Below are 22,592 nucleotides of genomic sequence, written 5' to 3'. Positions count from 1 at the left end.
ACTGAGTCTGCAGCCACCACCCGAGGTACCCGACCAGCAATACGTGGTTAGAACCATGCCGTCGGGAACTCGGTCAGTTTTTGGCCAGAGAATCACTGGGGGGGGGAGGGGGGGGGGGGGTGGGCCTCTGTCAATGGCCCCCCAGCCCCACGTGGGAGTGGCACCCACCGGGCACAATTCCCGATGAACCGGGTAAACGTTGATTCTCTGCCCCCACGCCAAACACGATTTTGGCGCGAGGCTGCGGAGAATCCAGCCCCTTGTTCGGCCTTGGTTGCGTGTGTAATTCTGGGCACCACTTCGGGAAGGATGTGGAGACATTAGAGTCATAGAATCCCTCCAGTGCAGAAGGAGGCCATCCGGCCCATCGAGTCTGCACTGATCCTTTGAAAGAGCACCCTACCTAGGTCCACTCCCCTGCCCTATTCCTGTAATGCCACTTAACGTTTTGGCGCTGAGGGGAAATTTAGCATGGCCAATCAACCTAACCTGCACATCTTTGGACTGTGGGAGGAAACCGGAGCACCAGGAAGAAACCCACGCAGACACGGGGAGAACGTGTAGACGCCGCACAGACAGTCCCCCGAGGTCGGAATCGAACCCAGGTCCCTGGCACTGTGTTACCCACTGTGCTTCGGTGATCCGAGAGGGTGCCGAAAGGGTTTGCAAGCAAGTTTCCAGGGATGAAGGACTTCAGTTAATTGGATAGATTGGAGAAGCTGAGGGCAGTTCTCCTTAGAGAAGTAGGGGGTCGGAGGGGGAGAGATTTGAAAGAGCAATTCAGAATCATGAGAGGTCTAGACAGGTTAGATCAAGACAGACTTTCCCTGTTGGTAGAACGGTTGCGAACCATTCGACCCCGTTTTAAGAAGGAAATGCGACTGGAGGGTGGTTAGGACATGGAAAAATGCTGGAGAAGATTAAATCATGGCTTTCAAAAGGGAATTGGAGCATTACTGGGAAGGATTTGTCGGGCCACAGTGGGAAGTAGCACTAGCAGAGTTGCTCACACAGAGAGCCAGTGTGAACATAATCAAAGACCCCCTCCCACCCGGCTTACTCACTCTTCCAACCTAATAAAGTCCTTCCATCGGGCAGGAGATACAGAAGTCTGAGAACACGCACGAACAGACTCAAAAACAGCTTCTAGCCCGCTGTTACCAGACTCCTAAATGACCCTCTTAAGGACTGACCTCATTAACACTACAACCCTGTATGCTTCACCCGATGCCAGTGTTCTGTAGTTACATTATATACCTTGTGTTGCCCTATTATGTATTTCCTTTTCATTTTCTTTTCTTTTCATGTACTTAATGATCTGTTGAGCTGCTCGTAGAAAAATACTTTTCACCGTACCTCGGTACACGTGATAATAAACCAATTCAACATGATGTGCTGAATTGTCTTCTGAGCTGCAACCATTCCAGGGGGGTGGCGAGGGGAGGGGGGTGGTAGAGGTTTGGGAGCACAGTGAAATTAGAGGGAAGATAGAAATTTGAGTTGCGATAGAAACTGGATAATGAAAAGGCACGCCAACTTTTACAGGCAACTAGAGATGGAAAATAAATATGGACTTGCCAATGTTACTGACACCATGGGAATAAATAAAAGCAAAAGATTGAGATTGCGTCTCTAATAGCAGGGTGGTAGCACACGGGTATAATAATCGAGGTTGAGCAGTGCTCAAAAGGTTTTCATGGGTAGCCCTTTCCTGAAACTCTCGATCTGTAAAAGATGTTCTCATAGAGAGAGAGAGAAATGCAAGAGAGATAAAGATGTGATTTCCAGATCAATGCTGCGCACATCTATTTATCTTTGCAGAACAGACCTAGGAACCGCTGTAGCACAATCTAATTTTCTCTAATCTAATCTGATCTAGTGTAGGATAATCTGATTGGGTTGTAATCATATCAAATGGCTCAGATGAGTTATAAATGGATTGTACACAGTCAGCTGGAAAACTAGGATTTATGGGATGAATGTAGTTTTCTAGTTGCGTGTTTTTGTTGGCCGTTGTTTCGGACCGTCCCATTATATCCAATATATCAAACACTTTACATGGAGTGCACAAGTCTTGTCTTTACAAGAATAAGGACTTTATTAGGTGGGAGGAGAGGGGAGGGAGCAGCCGGGGTCATATGGAAGATATAGGAGGGATGTCAGAAGTAGGTTCTTTATTCAGAGAGTGGTTGGGGCGTGGAACGCACTCCCAGCTATGGTAGTGGAGTCGGAAACTTTAGGAACTTTCAAGCAGTTATTGGATAGGCATATGGAGTGCACTGGAATGATTGGGAGTAGGTTGATTTGATCTTAGTTGCAGACTAGTTCGGCACAACATCGTGGGCCAAAGAGCCTGTACTGTGCTGTACAGTTCTATGTTCTATGTTAAGATTAAGCTGCTACTACTGAGTCAGCATTTATATAAGCACCTTTCACAACCTGAAGATGCCCCGAACTGTCTTACAGCCAATGAAGTACTTGTTTAAGTGTCGTCACTGTTGTAATATAGGAAATGCAGCAGCCAATTTGTGCACAGCAAGCTACCACTAACGGCAATGCGATAATGACCAGATTACCCCTCTAGCAGATTGAGTAGCATTGGTCAGGACACCCAACAGAACTCCTCTCTCTGCTCTCCCTCGGAATACTGCTGTGAAATCTTTTACATTCAGTTGGGAGGGCAAACAGAGGCCCATCTTTAACTTCCCATCAGAAAGGCACTACCTCCAACACCATTGCCATCAGTCCTGTCTATCATTTGTTTTTGAAGTAACAGATACATAGACTTAAAAAGATGTTTCAGCCCCTCTGAAGTTATTTGGCATGTGGCATTATCCCAGTGAGTAACGTAGCTGTTTTGACATTTTACAAATGTACAGCATATGAAGAGTTAATGTTATGTTAAAACTAGCCATTAGAGGGAGCTAAGGAATAGTACTATAAATTGCACTGACTCTTAGATTTCTGGGTGCGTGAGCTGGAGAGGGTAAATTACAGTTAGAGGAGACTGGAGTAGAGTCCATTGTAGAGCTAGAGAAGATAGAATATAGTTGTAGTTAGAATATAGAGAGAGCGTTAGTGAGTATAGTTTAATAATATATTTGTTTATCATAGGAATAAGTGTCGAACTCTAAATGAAGTAGGGTAAATAAAATTAGTTTAGTTCATGAAAAGAGCTTCAAGTATCTTTGTGATCACTAGGCTTTCCATCCTGAAGTCAAACTAACACTTATCCGGTGCACTTATCCGGGGGGGGGGGGGGGGGGGGGGGGGGGGACTCTTTTTTTGGGCAGCACGGTAGCATGGTGGTTAGCATAAATGCTTCACAGCTCCAGGGTCCCAGGTTCGATTCCCGGCTGGGTCACTGTCTGTGCGGAGTCTGCACGTCCTCCCCGTGTGTGCTGTGGGTTTCCTCCGGGTGCTCCGGTTTCCTCCCACAGTCCAAAGATGTGTGGGTTAGGTGGATTGGCCATGCTAAATTGCCCGTAGTGTCCTAAAAAGTAAGGTTAAGGGGGGGGGGTTGTTGGGTTACGGGTATAGGGTGGATACGTGGGTCTGAGTAGGGTGATCATGGCTCGGCACAACATCGAGGGCCGAAGGGCCTGTTCTGTGCTGTACTGTTCTATGTTCTATAACAAAGATCATGACATGGTACCAGGAGTGGGGTTAGAGGAGACTGAAGCAGAGTGCATTACAGAGCTAGAGAAGATAGAATATAGTAGTTGTTAGAATATAGAGAAAGTGTTAGTGAGTGTCGTTTAATAATACATTTGTTTACCATAGGAATAAGTGTTGAACTTTAAATCAAGTAGTGTAAATAAAATTAGTTTAGTTCATGAAAAGAACTTCAAGTGTCTTTGTGGTCACTACGCTTTCCATCCAGAAATCAACCTCACAACGATCACCATAGCTGTCACTGGAAAATATTGGGTCTGAGATTAATAGATTTTTGGCAGGTAGAAAACAATAATTCAGGACAAAATTAATAGTCACATGGACGAATGTGGATTAATTAAGGGAAGCCAGCAGGGATTATTTAAGAGCAAATCATGGTTAACTTACCTGCTAGAGTTTTTTGAAGAAGAAACAGAGAAAGTTGACAAAGGCAATGCTGTTGATGTGAAGGACATGAACTTCCGAAAGGTATTTGATACAGTGCCACATAACAGACTTGTCAGCACGTGGAATGAAAGGGAGGACAGCAACATGTGGCGGGTTACTGGGAGGAGGGGGATAATGGCACTCGGTGAGTTACTAATTCAGAGAGCTACACAGACAGAATGGGCCAAATGGCTTCTTGCACTGTATCAATTCCGTGGCTTTCTGTGATTCTGTAAGGGAATCATGGCATTATAAAGAAAAGGAGAATTTATATCTTGAGGAATTAATATCAACTTATCGTGCCTATAATGTAATGAAATGTCCCAAGATGCTTCACAGAAGCATAATAAAACAAAATATAACGCCCAGCCACATAAGGAGATATTTGATCAGATGACCAAAGGCTTAGTCAAGGAGGAAGGTTTTACAAAATGTCTTAAAAGAGGAAATTTAGGTGGGGGGGGGGGGGGGGAGAGCTGTAGGGAGGGAATCCCAGAGCTTGGGGTGTAGGCAGTGAAGGTGCAGTCCACCATGGTTGAGAGATTATAATGGGGAGTGCACCAGAGGCCAGAATTGGAGGTGCGGTGATATCTCAGAGGGTTGTGAATCTGGAGGTGATTACAGAGATACAGAAGGATGAGGTCATGAGGGGGGGAAATCTGAAATCAAGGATGAGATTTTTAAAATCAGGGCACCAATGGGGGTGAGCGAACACAGGGGTGATAGGGGAACGTGACTGGCTGAGAGTCAAGGCATAGGCGTTGGAGTTTTGGTGACCTTAAGTTTACAGTGTGTGGAATTTTGAAGATGAGCCAGGAACATGTTGGAATAGTTGAGTCCAGAGGTAACAAAGGTATGAATGAGGGTTCCAGCAGCAGACAAACTGAAACGGGCTGAAGCAATTTTACGGCGATAGAAATAAGTGACCTCAGAGATGTCATAAAAACGCAGTTGGAAACTCATCACATGATCAAATGTGACACCAAAGTTGCGAACAGACAGGCTCAATTTCAGAGTGTTGTCAGGGAAAGTGGAGGAATCATTTGCCAGGGAATAGAGTTTGGAACGAGGACTGAAAATAATGGTGCCGGTCTTCCCAATATTGAACCAGGGGAAATTTATCCTCATCCTGTGCTGGATGTCGGATAAGCCGCATGATGATTGAGCAAGAATGGAGGAGACGACAGAGGTGGCGGTGTGGCAGAGCTGGGCGTCATCAGCTTTTGAACAACGTTGTCAAGGGGCAGCATGTAGATGAGGAATAGGGAAGAGGGGATGAGTGTGCAAGGATAGATGTAAGGAGCGCAGCAGGGATGACGGTGCAGGAAGCGACTTACTGGGAGTGGAGTCTAATTGAGAGGTTTGAGTGTTTTTACAAATGGAATAATGGATATCTGGATCTGAGCTACATGCTGAAGTGGAATTCAGGGGTTTAGACACTTTGTGCAATTTTGAGATTTGAGCAGCAACTTGAGTGGATTACAATCCCACCTTTGAATCCCAAGACTGTGGGTTCCCGTACCAGCCTCCCCGGGCAGGCGCCGGAATGTGGTGACTAGGGGCTTTTCACAGTAACTTCATTTGAAGCCTACTCGTGACAATAAGCGATTTTCATTTCTTTCAAGTCCCACTTAAGCGACCTGATTTCATAATCGTGGCTGCCACTTCAGTGCAGCACTGACAGAGTGCTGCGCTGTCAGGTACACCTTCCTTCAGATCAGATGTTAAATGGAGACTCTGGGTGCCAGATCACACAGCACTTCATACAACTGGTTTCTCCTGGTCAACCTTAACCCTTCAGCCACCCTTGCCAACACGGATTATCTGATCAATATTTTGTTGGTGTGTGTGAGCTCTTTCTGGCTGTGAACTGGTTGGTTATATCCCTATGACAGTAGCTGCACTCAACATACTCATTGACTGTGAAGCACTTTGAGATGTCCTGTGGTGGCAAAAGGTGCAATATAAACACAAGTCTTTCCTTCCTGAGATAAATGATGGAACACAAATTTCCCCGTAGAAAGCTATTTTTTGCACATGTTGGAAACCTGAACTAAAAACAGAAAATGCTGGACATACTCAGCAGGCACTGGCACTGTCTCTCCACAGATGAGGCGTTTTCCAACATTGTCTGTTTTCCATTATAGATTTCCAGGCGTGAGTTACAGAGAACAAACTAATTCTGAGCTTCAGATAAACAAAGGATTTGTATTTTTCAAGGGCCTCTCGCAACCTAGGGATGTCCCAAAAGGCTTTACAGCCAATGAAGTAGTACTGAAGTGCCGAGGTGAATGTGTGTGCGTGCCTGGGAATGAATTACGGCCTGAAGTCTAATGATGGGGTTGAGATGGTTACTATATGGAGACCACAGGCATTTATGGCTGGGGTACAGATGAGGCTGCAATGGAAGGCTTCAGACAATTGCTACACAGAGCATTAAATTCCCAGAAGTGAGTTACAAACTGGCAACTAATTGATTGGTCCGGGCGACGATATAAATCATGAAGTGATATCTGCCATTTGGTGCTTTCCCCCCCCTTCCATTTGTCAGAGAATTGTATTTCCCCAGCTGCTCTTAATGCAGGCACTGACCACCATTGCACTGTTATGTCCTGATTGTGTGAAGGCTGTTAGTGATTGTGGTTTCATTGTTGCGGGATCTCCTGCAAACCGCCCCCCCCCCCCACCCCCTATCATGCCTGCTGGACCTTACTTTGAAAAGCCCAACCTTATTGGAAATAGCCAAAACCTGTGGCCCTGACAAAATGATTCATTCAGCAGCAAGGCTGAACTCAAAATTGTTCGGCACCCAATGGTTTGGCCTCTTTTGGCCCCCTCTGTTTTTAGACAAGGGTTTGGATCCTCCTGGCAATGCCGTGTTTTTTTTTTGTGTGGCTCCGTTCCTTGTGTACTCTACAGAGCTGAGAGCCATCATTAAGGGAGTGAAAGAGTATGCTCATTTTGCTGATCCAGGCTGTGATCCTAGGTGGGGCTGTCACCTCTGGGCTCCTCTATGTCACAATCCCACCCAGCCCCGCACCGCTCTGAAACATGTGAACGACCACCGACAGACAGAATCCCTACAGTGCAGAAGGGGGCCATTCAGCCCATCGAGTCTGCACGAATCCTCTCAAAGAGCACTCCACCCAAACCCACTGATATCCCCGCCCTATCTCAATGACCCCTTAACCTAACCTACACATCCCTGGACCTGAAGGGGGCCATTTATCACGGCCAATCCACCTAACCTGCACATCTTTGGACTGTGGGAGGACCCGGAGGAAACCCACGTAGACGCGGGGAAAACGTGCAAACTTCCACACAGTCACCCAAGGTCCGGAATTGAACCCGGGTCCCTGCCGCTGTGAGGCAGCAGTGCTAACCTCTGTGCCACCATGTCACCCAATTTGAGGATCAGAGAACTCCAAAGTGACCTGGGAGGATGATCTGACCCAACACCGGGTGGGCGATGTTCTCAGGACCCACAGGTACACACACACACACACACATTGTATATCACTGCAACCCTGAAAATATAAGGAAGCTTGTGACAACCAGGTCAGAAATTGCTGCTTTGGCGTGCACAGCTTGGTGAGTGGCACTCTCATTTGTGAGTCGGATGGATGTTGGTTCAAGTCTCACTCCAGTGATATGTGGTATGATGCCGAAACTCCAACTGTTGTACTGAGGGGAAACTGCACTGACATGCGAGACATTTAAATGTTCATGTTTCTTTCTGTCTCTTTGTTAAAAAAAATCTCTCTTAATTTCCCTCACTTTATTTCATTTTTTCTACCCGATTTGACATGAGATTCACTATCTTAACTTGCAGTGCCATGGTTCAGACTCGTCAATCATTGACAATCTGTCAAATTGATTGGTTATGAGGCCGATTGCCAGACCCTGTAAAGAATATCACACTGATTCCATCTCACACTTCCTGCAACAGGCACTGAAGATCTCACGGACAAATTAAACAGGTCAAGGGCAAATATAACTGACGGCTGGTGTCATCCATTGACCCCTTTTCAGGAAATTCTAACCCAATGGTTTCACGGCAGCAAAAACCCTTTACTCCCTGTCGCCGGGTTGAAAATTGGATACTGTGAGAGTCCAACAAAGCAGCAACCTCCGCACATTATCATTTTTATTACTTTGTCATCTGCATCGCACTGCCTCTGTCAAGCTCAGCATGCCAGCTGTGAGACAGTAAAGCAAATCAAAATCACTCAATGCTCTTTAAAAATGAATAGACAATGCATTGCACTTTATCAAGAATCACATGTACTAGCACGGAGTTCAAATTCAACCTGATATTCCCATGGTTAGTGACCATTCTAAGGAGCAATCGATTGAATCATTGTCTTTTTAACTCAATACCATGCATTAGTGATCCTTTATAGAATGAAGTGTGCATCTATATATATATAGTTATTTCTAAATGCACAATATAATACGCTTTCTCTCTTTAGTGTTGTTATCTCCAGACTTGACCGTCTCCAGTTCTGATCACCCATTAGTAAGTGAGCAGGTAAAGTTGCCATAGTCCCAGGTGACCATCGGCTGCTTCCCCCTTTGAGGGGGAGAGCTGATTGGTGGTGATTTAACCTGAGGATCACCACACCTCAGGTGAGGGGCAAGGGTGAGAAGAAGGCGGGGCCTTCATGGATAATCTCAGTCTGGACAGGAATTGAGCCCAGGCTGTTGGCCTTGATCTGCATCACAAACCAGCTGTCCAGCCAACTGAGCTGTACCAGCCCAGCTCGCTGATCCTCACTGGCTTCGAGTTAATCAATGCCTCAATTTTCAAATTCTCATCCTTGCTTTCAAATCCCTCATGTTTCCCTATCCTTTGGTCTCCTTCAGCCCCCTACAAACTTCCATGATCACCACACCCCCCCCCCCCCCCCCCCCCAAATCTGGCCTCTTCCGTAACCTTGAATTTAATTTTTACGCTATTGCCGGCTGTGCCTTTGACTTCCTGGGCCTCAAGGTCTGCAATTCCTTCTTGAAGCTCTTCACCACTCTCATTGCCCACAGGTACCTTTTGGGGGAGCTTGCTACGTGCAAATTGGCTTTCCCATTTCCTACATTACCATGGTGACTACACTTCAGGGCACCTTATTGACTGTAAGCAGCTTAAGATGTCTTGATGTAGTGGATGGCAATGCAAGTCTTTCTTTGTAGCTAAATATCCTCGATTTCCTTGGGGATGGGCAACATGGCAGAGATTGCCAAGAACGGGTCCGACGGTGCAGGCAGCAGATAGTTCATGTGGGTGGTGTGAGCACAGTTTGTGTTTTATTTTACAGGGACAGACTCAATTACTCACTGTCTTGTACATATTTCAAAATTATTTTTTTTTTTGCTTCTTAAACCTCCATTTAACGATTCTGTGGTGTGAAACATTTCTCATATGCTGCTGCAGAATATTAAGTAGTCATTTACTGAAGATCAATCGACAGCCAGATTAACATGGCCACCTCTCAATCAAGGCATTAATTTACACCTCTCAGGAACACAATGAGGCATACGTTTCTCAATTATTATCTGAGCTCAGGATTTTGGTGCCACTGGCAAAGAAGACTCCATTTTATGGGCCGCACACCCAGATGCTCTGAGAAGATGGTGTTTTGTTCCTTTCAGTGGAAATATTTTGAAACTGCGCTCATCCACATGCTCTCCCCCCCCCCCCCCCACCCCACACACACACACCCACTTTGAACCAATGTGAGGAATAACTCAGGATCCATTTGTGACCGCCAGTTGCTCTGGCAACAACTGGACCATGGTTTTGTTTAGCATCACGAAAAGGAGAAGGGGGTTATGTGCGGCATCTGGCGTGCAAAGGATGTGTTTGTCCACTGGGAAATATCTGATTTGGGGCTGGTCATTCCAAGAAGGAAATGTGCAAACTGGAATGAGTGAAGGTGCAGAATGACGGTGTGTACCACTAAACATATGGATGGACTTCTTGTAGTTGGGCACAGAGTGTGGCTAATTTTTTTCAAATTCATTTACGGGATATGGGCGTTGCTGGTTAGGCCAGCATTTATTGTCCATCTCTAGTTGAACTTCAGAAGGTGATGGCGAGTTTTCTTGAACCGTTGCAGTCCTTGAGGTGTGGGTACGCCCACTGTGCTGGTAGGAAGGGAGTTCCAGAATGTTGCCCCAGCCACAGTGAAGGAGCGGCGATATATTTCCAAGTCAGGGTGGTGAGTGACTTGGAGGAGAACCTCCAGGTGGTAGGGTTCCCAGGTATCTGCTGCCCTTGTCCATCTAGATGGTAGTGGTTGTGGGTTTGGAAGATGCTGCCGAAGCAACCTTGGTGAGTTACTGCAGTGCATCTTGTAGATGGCACACACGGCTGCCACTGTTCTTCAGTGGTGGAGAATTTGAATGCTTGTGGAAGGGGGAGCAATCGAGCGGGGCTGCTTTGTCCTGGATGGTGTTGAACTTCTTGAGTTTGAAGCTGCACTCATCCAGGCTAGTGGAGAGTATTCCATCACATTCCTGGCTTGTGCCTTGTAGATGGTTAACAGGCTTTGGGGGGTCAGGAGGAGAGTTACTCGCCATAGGATTCCAAGCCTTTGACTTGCCCTGGTAGCCACAGTATTAATATGGCTAGTCCAGTTCAGTTTCTGATCAATGGTAACCCCCATGATGTTGATTGTGGGGTATTCAACGATGGTAATGCCATTGAATGTCAAGGGTCGATAGTTAGATCCCCTCTTGTAGGAGATTGATAATGTCCAGCGACTGCTCCTCTCTTGAACAGTGCAGCAACATTCTAGGGGTTACCACATACTGACCATAAACTGAACAGGACTAGCCATATAAATACTGTGGCTACAAGAGCAGATCAGAGGCCATTAGAGTGGCCAATCCACCAAACCAGCACATCTTTAGGGTTGTGGGGGTGAAACCCGCCCAGACCAGGGGGAGAATATGCAACTCCACACGGACGTGACCCATGGCTGGGATTCGAACCCAGGTCCTCAGTGCCACAGTTGGCATAGCCGGCAATGTTTGCTCCCTCTGAAAGAATTGTAAGGAATCTTGGGCCGTGAAGATGGGTCAGTAATAGCTTTCTTTCACCCACCCCGCCAATTGCCTTCCATTCTTGAAGAGAGCAAACTTCTTTGTTTCCATAATGTCGAAGCCCCGAGGAATTTGGGGCGGTGGGTGCGTGGGCGGAAGAGCATCACTTCATTCCCCCACCATACACATGGGCACACTTTCAGCAGGGGGGGGGGGGTGGGTGGGGGCTGAGGTGGGGGGGGGGGGGGGGGGGGCAAATCCCTGGACACAGAACCTCAAACCAAGATCAATTACAATGGCTGGCAAAGGAATGCTAAAATGGCGGGAATTTGCAGTTCGCATTCCTGAACTACTTAGGTAGATGACGGACTTACTTGAGACTGTGTGCGGTGGATGCAGAACACTGAGAGATATCAGTTTTGAAGAGCTCTGGAATAAAGGGAACACTACTTAACTTCAAACATGCCTTTGGTTAGATTTACAAAATTAATTTTTTGTTTGCGATTACAGTAATAAAATGAATGCCCGGGATGGTTATACACTATCGCTGCCGGAGGCATGGCTGACACCCTCTACAGTTTGCAAAATCATCAGGTTGCCTGCGAGCTTGATTACAATCATAATTACTGGAACACAGTCAAGCACATTACAACAGCAATTGGCACGGAACGCATCTCCTGAAAAAGGAAAAGAACCTCTAATTCAGATGTTTTCAAAAAAAAACTCCAACACGGTTATGCGGATTGCAAACATCTCGTGCAACAAGATGCACTGAATGGTACCAACGTGGGTTGACAGGCCGCCATCTCTAAGAGCTGCTGAGTTCAAAGAGCTGACACATCTCAACAATGGGGGAGGGCCAGAAGAGGGGTGTGAACTCAATTACCATCACTGCAGCACCAAGAGCCGGCAGAACCGGGAAACATTTTGCAGCAATATCCCCTTGTTCAACATGGATTGATGGAGATAGGCTGGTAGATAGGTCTGGAGCAAGGGCAGCACATAGATCAACAGAAACCCACATAGGAAGCAGGGCAGAATGAGTCAACGAATGTTGAAGGGCGTTAGGTGGGACTTTGGGGAATGGTTCACCTTTTTGCGTCCAGTATTGACAAATGGGTCGCAGCCCAATCAAATTGAAGCAATCCAACCTTGGGTGACTGTGATCTCCCCATGTCTGTGTGGGTTTTTTCCGGGTGCTCCGGTTTCCTCCCACAGTCCAGGTTAGGTGGATTGGTCATCATAAATTGCCCCTTTGTATCCAAAGATGTGCACGTTAGGTTGGGTTATGGCGATTGGGTGGGGCAATGGGCCCAGGCAGGGTGGTCTTTCAGAGGGTCGGTTCAGATTCGATGGGCTGAATGGCCTCCATCTGCACTGTAGGGATTCTATGATTCTATGATAAAGCTCCCTATACAACACTCCATTAATATGGCTTACCACCAAAACTAGAGAAATACGCTGGACCAATGGCATCCATTCCCTCCACTATTGGCATACTGGAATATCTGTAGGCTGCACTTGATTCTTCATCAGCAACACTCAAACCAATGACCACCACTATGGCGGCACGGTGGCAAGTGGTTAGCACTGCTGTCTCACTGCTCCAGGGACCCGAGTTCAAATCCGGCCTCGGGTGACAGTCTGTGTGGAGTTTGCACGTTCTCCCCGTGTCTGCGTGGGTTTCCTCCGGATGCTCCGGTTTCCTCCCACAGTCCAAAGATGCACGGGTTAGTTGGATTGACCATGCTAAAGTTGACTCCTTCGTGTCCAAAGGGTTGGGTGGGGTTACTGGGTTACGGGGATGGGGCGGAGGCATGGGCTTGGGTAGGGTGCTCTTTCCAAGGGCCGGTGCAGACTCGATGGGCTGAATGGCCTCCTTCTGCACTGTAAATTCTATGATTCTATGGAATCCCCACTGCCTCCAGGTTCCCTTTCCAGTCACACCCCATCCTGACTGGGAAATGTGCCACCGTTCCTTCTTCAATGCCGGCTCAAAATCCTGAGATTCCTGCCTTAACAGCTTTGTTAACCCCACAGGCCTCAGCAGCTCAACAAACTTCATCCTTCTCTTGGGAAATCAGCCACGTACAATAAACGCTGACCTTGTCAGCAACGCCCAGATCCCGAGAAGGAAGAAATTTCAATCCGGTATAAAAATGAAGGAAATGTGCAAAGCAGATTGCACTCAGCGATTGCAGATTGTAATGTGATGATAATCAGAATATCTGTTTTACTGATGTTAGTTGAAGAGAAAGACTCCCCTACTCTTCTTCCAATAATGCCAATGGATCTTTTACATCTATCGGAGTGAGGAGAAGGGTTGCTCGTTTTTGATAACTCTCCTGAAAGATAGTATCACTGAGAGTGCAGTAATAATAATAATACTAATAATCTTTGTTATTGTCACATGTAGGCTTACATTAACACTGCAATGAAGTTACTGTGAAAATCCCCTCGTCGCCAAACTCCGGCGCCTGTTTGGGTACACCGAGGAGAATTCAGAATGTCCAATTCACCTAACAAGCATTTTCGGGACTTGTGGGAGGAAACCGGAGCACCCGGAGGAAACCCACACAGACACGGGGGAGAACGTGCAGATTCCACACAGACAGTGGCCCGAGCCGGGAATCGAACCCGGGTCACAGCACCAGTGCCAACCACTGTGCTGCCGTGCCGCCCATGGTACTCCCTCAGGACTGCGCTGAAATGCTAGCCATGGCTATTCTTTTTGTTCAAGTCTGTTGGGGTCGGACTCCAACCCCCAAATCTTTTGATTCAGGAGGTGCAAGTCCAGCGAGCCACTGCTTGACACGAGGACAGGATTGGAACAGCACAAGAGTTGTTGGTGAGGATCTTTGGGCCCCTAGATCACCGAGATACCATGGCAGCAGTAATGGGTGCCCTGCCTGGTGAGAATGGTCAATTTGAGTCAGAAGGTAGCGCCCCGGGGCACCTTCACCATCTTCTGCTGAACGGTGGAGAACACTGGAGGGAAAAACAGAGGTCTTTCAGATGGTGATATGGTTGCAATAACTCAGAATTGTTTCAGTTAAACACTTCCCCAGACATGAGAGATCTATATATAGGTTTGAACAACTAATTTTATCTTTGCGCTTCTAATCCAATGTCGCTGTCATGTGGCAGCTTGTGTGAGATAAAGACATAACTGAAGGGTTTTTTCCCATTTCAGTTGTCGCAAACAAAACAGATCTTAACAAGAACAAGCGGCCGCGGGGGGGGGGGGGGGAGGGGGGGGGGCAGAGATGAACCTCCCCAGAGTGAGGAGATCTTGCTTAAGCAAGTGTGCAAACACACACTCCCACGCACCACAATGCAGTGACACACATCTGCACCCCTACCGACACACAGAGACTCGCCTATGCAGGATCAAATACACTTCCCTGCTTCACACATAATGGTCCAGCCACCAGCACTCACGTCGATGATGTATTGGTGAGCATTGTCCCTGACAACGCCCACTGAGCATGACCTTCCTCTCCCCCTTTTCCTGAAGGAGTCTCGCAGGGTCCACTTGGAATAATTCAGATTTATCGCGCTCCATTCGCAACCTCAAGACATCCCAAAGTGCTTTACGGCCAATTAAGTACTTCTTCAAGTGTGGCCGCTGTTGTAACGTAGACAGTACACAACAGCCATTTTGCACACAGCAGGCCCCCGACACAAACAGCAATGCAATAATGACCAGATCATCTGTTTTTATTTCTTTGCCCACTGTGGCAGAGAGATTTGCCAGGACGTCCGGGATAACTTCGTTGCTCTTCTCTAACTGTGATGGTGGACACGTCCTCAGTTTTACCAGCACCTCTCACAGTCTGATGATACTCCCTGGGACCCGCACTGCACACTCGAGCTCTGAAATTGGGATTCAAACCCACCCCAAGATAAAAGCGGTGCGGACTGAGCGGCTGGGCATACCAAAGGATGGTCTGCCTTCCAGGTGCTTCACTATTCTCCATCGGAGAAGCTGTATGGAGTGTGTGGTAGTGTGACTAGAGGTACTACAATACTTGGGATTGTGAGCTGATATTGGTGGAGCAGACTCGCTGCTCATTGGCCCAAGTGTTGCTTTCTCATTGGTCAAGATGAAGGTAGCTCCGCCCAATGAGGCGGAGTATAAGAACCCGTGTTTCTCAGCAGCCATCGTTCTTTCTGTACTCAAGCTGCTGGGGAAACATCTTGTAGATTAAAGCCTTCAATTCGGACTACTCCTTCGTTTCTGTGGTTATTGATTGCACATCAGAGTGGCCTGACTGAGTTGACTGTAGAGATCCATTGGCAGCCTCGTTTGACTCCCTTCCTTGACTTACCCTCAAAGCCTGAGCTTGTTCTGGCTCGAATCACTGGGCTTGGCTCAAGAGCAACTCCCGAGAACTCCCATCAAATGACACAGCTCAGAATAAGGCCATTAGGCCCATCAAGCTGGTGCCAGCTTTTTGAATTGGTTCAACTTTCCAGTACCTTCTCAATGCAAGCAGCATCAGGAATAAGGTTGGTGAGCTTGAAGCATGGATTGGTACCTGGGACTACGATATTGTGGCCATTACGGAGACATGGATAGAACAGGGGCAGGAATGGTTGTTGGAGGTTCTGGGGTTCAGATATTTCAGTAACATTAGGAAAGGTGGTAAAAAAGGTGGAGGAGTAGCATTGTTAATGAAGGATAGTATAATGGCTGCAGAAAGGCAGTTTGAGGAGGATCTGTCTACTGAGGTAGTGTGGGCTGAAGTTAGAAATAGGAAAGGAGTGGTCACTTTGTTAGGAGTTTTCTATAGGCCCCCAAACAGTAACAGAGATGTGGAGGTAAAGATTGCAATGCAAATTTTGGATAGGTGCGGTAGTCACAGGGTAGTTGTCATGCATGACTTTAACTTTCCAAATATTGATTGGAACCACTATAATTCGAATAGTGTGGATGGGGCTGTTTTTATCCAGTGTGTGCAGGAGGGTTTCCTCACACAATATGTGGATCGACCGACAAGAGGCGGGGCCACATTGGATTTGGAACTGGGTAATGAACTGGGCCAAGTGTTAGATTTGGTTATGGGAGAGTTCTTTGGAGATAGTGACCACAATTTGGTGACTTTCACTATAGTAATGGAGAGGGATAGGAACATACTGCAGGATAAGGTTTATAACTGGGAGAAGGGTAATTACGATGTGATTAGGCAAGAATTGGGGAGTAGAAGATGGAAACAGGAACTGTCAGGGATAGGCACAATTGAGATGTGGAGCTTGTTCAAGGAGCAAATACTGCGTGTCCTTGATAAGTATGTCCCTGTCAGGCAGGGAGGAAATCGTTGAGTGAGGGAACTATGGTTTACAAAAAAGAGGTTGAATGTCTTGTCAAGAGGAAGAAGGGGACTTGTGTAAGGATGAGAAAACAAGTTTCAGTTAGGGCACTTGAGGGATACAAGATAACTAAGAATGAGCTGAAAAAAGGGCTTAGAAGAGCTAGGAGGGGGCATGAGAAGTCCTTTGCGGGTAGGATCAAGGAAAGCCCCAAGGCTTTTTACACTTAGATAAGGAATAAAAGAATGACCAAGGTGAAATTAGAGCCAGTCAAGGACAGTAGTGGGAACATGTGCATGGAGTCTGAAGATATAGGAGAGGCCCTAAATGAATACTTTTCTTCAGTGTTCACAAAGGAGAGGGGCCATGTTGTTGAGGAGAATAGTGCGATACGGGCTGGTAGGCTGGAGGAGGTAGATAGTCGGAAGGAAGATATGTTAGAAATTCTGAGAAGCCTGAGGAAAGATAAGTCCTCTGGGCCTGATGGGATATATCCTAGGATTCTTTGGAAGGCGAGGGATGAGATTGCAGAGCCTTTGGCTTTGATCTTTATGTCCTCGCTGTCTACAGGAATAGTGCCAGAAGACTGGAGAGAGGAGAATGTTGTCCCCTTGTTCAGGAAAGGGAATGGGTATAACCCTGGGAACGATAGGCTGGTTAGTCTCACTTGGTCATCGGTAAATTATTGGAAAGGGTCCTGAGGGATAGGATTTATGATCATTTGGAAAGATACACCTTAATCCAGGACAATCAGCACGGATTTGTGAGGGGTAAGTCTTGCCTCAAAAGTTTGATTGTATTCTTTGAGGAGGTAACTAAGTACATAGATGAAGGTAGAGCAGTTAATGTCGTATACATGGATTTTAGTAAGGCGGTTGATAAGGTGCCCCATGGTCGGCTCATGCAGAAAGTAAGGAGGCATGGCATAGAGGGAAATTTGGCGGCTTTGACAAAACGGCTTTGACAAAGAGTCATCCGGACTCGAAACATTAGCTCTTTTCTCTCCCTACAGATGCTGCCAGACTTGCTGAGATTTTCCAGCATTTTCTCTTTCATTTCAGATTCCAGCATCTGCAGTAATTTGCTTTTATCCAGAGGGATAGATCGAGTGGACGTTCAGCAACTTTTTCCTCGGGTGGATGTAGCTGTTACAAGGGGGCATAACTATAAGGTTCATGGTGGAAGATATAGGAGGGATGTCAGAGGTAGGTTCTTTATTTAGAGAGTGGTTGGGGCGTGGAACGCACTCCCAGCTATGGTAGTGGAGTCGGACACTTTAGGAACTTTTAAGCGGTTATTGGATTGACATATGGAGTGCACTAGAATGATTGGGAGTAGGTTGATTTGATCTTAGTTTCAGACTAGTTCGGCACAACATCGTGGGCCGAAGGGCCTGTAGTGTGCTGTACAGTTCTATGTTCTCCAAAGCCCTGTTCTCTTTACAAATTCCCGTTTGAAAGTTTCTGTTGAATGTAGCCTTTCGGGCAGTGCATTCCTGATTACACTCTAGACACAAACACCTGAGATTCAGAACTTCACGAACACACTCTCACACACGCACACACTCACACTAACTGAAATACACACTCTCATTGACACACTCGCTCTAACTGACACACTCATACCAATTGACATCCTCTAACTGACACACACACTGACACCCCCACACACAAACTAACTGACACACTCAGTCACACACGACCTGACACACTCGCAGGCATTACCTGACACATTCACACTAACTGACACATACAATGGCACTCACTAACTGACACACTCACTAACTGACACACTCACAGACTAATTGAAACACCCACACACTTACACACACTAATAGGCACAAGCACAAAGTAACTGACACGCACTAACTGACACATACTTGCACACACTAACTGACATACTCACACAGGCACACACTGACACACTTATTAACTGACACACTCATCCACTCACACTCACACTGATGCACACATTAACTGACACACACATAAGCTGACACACTCACGTTGACATACACGCTAACTGACACACTCACATTGACATACATGCTAATTGACACACTCACTAACTGACACACTCATCAACTCACACTGACACACACACTGGTGCCACACATTAACTGACACGCATATTAACTGGCACACTCACACACTAACTGACACACTCATGACACACTCGCCCACATCCACTAACTAACACACCCACACACTAACTGACACACTCACACTAATTAACACACCCACACACTAACTGACACACTCACACTAATTAACACACTCACACATTCACACATTCATACACTCTCACTCTGGCACACTCATTAACTGACACATCTGACACAACCACACACTGACACACTTATACATTCTCAGACTAACTGACACACACACTTACTTAACACACTTCCCCAATGCCCCCTTCCCAATGCCCCCTCCCCAATGCCCCTCTGCCCAATGCCCCCTCCCCAATGCCCCCTCCCCAATGCCCCCTCCCCAATGCCCCCCTGCCCAATGCCCCCTGCCCAATGCCACCTGCCCAATGCCCCCTGCCCAATACCCCCTGCCCAATGCCCCCTCCCCAATGCCCCCCTCCCCAATGTCCCCTCCCAATGCCCCCGGCCCAATGCCCTCCTGCCCAATGCCCCCTTCCCCAATGCCTCCCTGCCCAATGCCCCCCGGCCCAATGCCCCCCTGCCCAATGCCCCCGGCCCAATGCCCCCTTCCCCAATGCCCCCTTGCCCAATGCCCCCTCCCCAATGCCCCCCTGCCCAATGCCCCCTGCCCAATGCCCCCTACCCAATGCCCCCCAGCCCAATGCACCCGGCCCAATGCTCCCTGCCCAATGCCCCCTTCCCCAATGCCCCCTGCCCAATGCCCCTTCCCCAATTCCCCCTCCCCAATGCCCCCTTCCCCAATGCCCCCTTCCCCAATGCCCCCCTGCCCAATGTCCCCGGCCCAATGCTCCCTGCCCAATGCTCCCCTGCCCAATGCCCCCTTCCCCAATGCCCCCGGCCCAATGCTCCCTGCCCAATGCCCCCCTGCCCAATGCCCCCTACCCAATGCCCCCGCCCAATGCTCCCTGCCCAATGCCCCCCTGCCCAATGCCCCCTTCCCCAATGCCCCCTGCCCAATGCCCCCTGCCCAATGCCCGTTCAGACAGAGCAGCAATACACACAGATTGTCCTTTTCAATCTAATTCTCAGCCTCCTCGAAGCCACGGTTTCTCATTTCACAGAGTTCTTTCTCGCTCGTCTTTTTATGTTACGGTGTCACACTGCATTAAGGGACCCCCCCCCCCCCCCCCCCCCCCCCTCCTCCACAGATGTGAAACCTCAAAAAGGGGCGGAAAGAGAGGGGCGGGGGTGGTGGGGGTTCGTTCGGGGCAGGGACGCGTTCCTTTACACCTCGCAATTCCTGCAGTAAGAGACGGGCTGGTGGGGCTAAACCGTGCATTGAATGCTGTACTCTGCTGGGCTGTGGTGGGTGGGTGCTGTGCTGGGCTCTGCTGGGTTGCCGTGGGTGCTGTACTGTGCTGGGCTCTGCTGGGTTGCGGTGGGCTTTTCTGGGCTGTGGAGGGTGGATGCTCTGCTGGGCTGTGCTGGGCTGAATTGAATTGTGGGTGGGGGCTGTGCTGTGGTGGGCTGCGGTGGGTGGATACTATGCTGGGCTGTGGTTTGTAGGTGCTGTGCTGGGCTGAGCTGGGTTGTGGTAGGTGGCAGCTGTACTGGGCTCTGGCGGGTGGGTGCTGGGCTGTGGTTGTGTGTTGGGCCGTGCTGGGTCGTGGTGGGTGGGTGCTGGGCTCTGGTGGGTGGGTGCTGGGTTCTGGTGGGTGGGTGCTGGGTTCTAGTGGGTGGGTGCTGTGCTAGGCTCTGCTGGGTTGTGCTGGGATGTGCTGGGTTGTGCTGGACTGGGCTCTGGTGGGTGGTTGCTGGGCTCTGGTCGGTGGTTGCTGGGTTCTGGTGGGTGGGTACTGTGCTAGGCTCTGCTGGGTGTGTGTTGGGCTGTGCTGGGTGGGTGCTGGGTTCTGGTTGGTGGGTGCTGTGCTGGGCTGTGCTGGGTTGTGCTGTGCTGGACTGGGCTCTGGTGGATGGGTGTTGGGCTCTGGTGGTGGGTGCTGTGCCGGGCTGTGGTTGTGTGCTGGGCTGTGCTGCGTGTGTGCTGTGCTGGGCTGGTTGGGTGCTGGGCTCTGGTGGGTGTGTGCTGTGCTGGGCTCTGGTGCGTGTGTGCTGTGCTGGGCTGTACTGGTTGGGTCCTGGGCTCTGGTGGTTGTGTCCTGGGCTGTGCTGGTGGTGGACGGGGGGGAGGGGGGGGGGGGGGAGACTGCAGAAAGCTGCCCCCAGAAACTGATCTGAAGCGGCTGGTAATTGACACGCGAATACCGTCAGTTTACAGATGGCTCCCTGAAATGTTGCCCTGGCCATTAAACAGAGGCAAACTGTCCCTCAAACCACTTCTACTGAAACGCTTTTCGCTCCATTTATGTAAAGTGCCGCCAAGATAATTGTACACAAATCATTAGGGAGCGCGCACACTCATTTGTTCCCCATCTGAATCAAACATACTGTATCATTTCCCAGCTCCTCTGTCTCCCTCACCAGCGCATCGTTATCATTCGCCACCGCCAGGTCCGAGCATTCAGAAAGCCCCATTTACATTTTGTGTGTTGCTGAGAACAGTTCAGTTCACTCACCGCGGATGCTGATGTCCCCTCTCCGGGTCAGGCTTGTTGCTCAGAGCTGATGCTCAGCTCTGCCCATATCCATCCCTCTGGCAGGCTCGCAGTCAGTCCGGCAGCCGCTACCTTGACATCTGCTTTCTCCCACGCACTCACCAATTATTCTGACCAGCCTTCAGATTAAACCCCACAGGTTCCAGAATTCTTCCTCCCTCTCTGCTGCTGCTGCTCTCTCTCTCTCTCTCTCTCTCCTCCCCCCTCTCTGTTCACCTTCCCCTCTTCTCTCACTAGCTGGGTACAGCTGCAATATTCATGTCACCCATGCCCACACTGTAGTCATCTGTAATTGCAGGCGGATTGGCCAACCCTTCACTCTGCAGCCTATAGGCTTGTGAGAGCTAGACTGTCACATTGCCACCCAGCTCTCATTGGCTGTGTTTGTGTGTCCTGGGCAGACTGTCATCCAGGAAGGAGAGAGGGGGTGGAGAATGAGAGAGAGGGAGAGCGGGGTGAGTGGGTGGGGGTGAGAGGAGAGGGTGAGTGGGTGGGGGTGAGAGGAGGGTGATGATGGGGCTAAAAGGAAGAGGGGGGGGGTAAGAAAAAGGGAGAGGGTGGTGGGAGGGAGAGTGGGGAGAGAAGGGGGCGAGGGAGCTAAGAGGAGAGGAGGAGGGAAGGATGGACAGAGGGAAGGAGGGGGAGACAGGGAGGGAGGTGCAGAGAGAGAGAGAGTGTGTGTAGTACAGGGAGAGGGAGGAAGGGAAGGGGATAGGGAGTGTTGGAGGGAGAGAGGGAGGTAGAGAAGAGGCAGAGAGGATGGAAGGTGGGGAGATGTAAGGGAGGGGGAACGTGAGGGGAGAGGGAGGGAGGGAGTGGGAAATATAGGGAGGCAGGGTGAGAGAGAGGAAGAGAGAGTGAGAGAGAGGGAGGGAGGGTGAGAGAGAGGGAGGGAGGGCGAGGGAGAGTGATGGAGAGAGAGGGTGAGAGGGAGAGTGAGGTGGGAGAAAGGAGGCGAGAGGGAGGGAAACAGGAGGGGGAGAGATAGGGAGGGAGGTGGAGAGAGAGGGAGGATGGTGGAGAGAAAGTGAGGGAGGAAGAGAGATTGAGAAGGAAGGGGTACAGAGGGAGAGGAGTAGCGATGGTGAGAGAGGGAACGATGGGGAGAGGGGATTGGGAGAGAGGAAGGGAGGGGTGAGACAACGGGAGGGAGGGGTGGACTGAAATGGAGAGGGGTGAGAGATGGATGGAGGTGGATTAGAGGGAGGGAGGGGAGCTAGGGAGGGAAGGAATGAGGGAGGAGTGGGGAGGAGAGAGGGATGGAGGGGGAGAGAGGGAAGGAGTGGGAGCATGGAGGGTGAGAGGGAGGGGGCGGAGAGTGAAATAGGAAGGGAGAGAGATTGAGAAGGGGAGCGAGGGTGGGAGGGGGAAAGAGTGTGTGTAGTACAGGGAGAGGGAGGAAGGGATGG

General features: G+C 49.0%; 1 protein-coding gene across 3 annotated transcripts in view; it reads right to left on the bottom strand.

The window, feature by feature from the left end:
* The window catches only part of lrrn2 (leucine rich repeat neuronal 2), a 203,806-nt gene extending 182,329 nt beyond the window's left edge, over window positions 1-21,477 (bottom strand). For 2 of the 3 annotated variants that reach the window (XM_038820363.1, XM_038820361.1), the window contains exon 1: window positions 21,145-21,477. The gene's annotated coding sequence lies outside the window, so the exon portion shown is untranslated. Of the gene's footprint in view, window positions 1-11,516; window positions 11,572-21,144 lie in introns of those variants that run through there. The other variant, XM_038820364.1, reaches the window with a different exon arrangement.
* Between the last annotated feature and the right edge of the window lie 1,115 nt (window positions 21,478-22,592).

Source organism: Scyliorhinus canicula, chromosome 15 (assembly GCF_902713615.1).
Source record: "Scyliorhinus canicula chromosome 15, sScyCan1.1, whole genome shotgun sequence".
Classification (NCBI taxonomy): Eukaryota; Metazoa; Chordata; class Chondrichthyes; order Carcharhiniformes; family Scyliorhinidae; genus Scyliorhinus; species Scyliorhinus canicula.
Note: the sequence above shows the minus strand (reverse complement) of the source record. Positions and strands in the feature narration are given on the sequence as shown.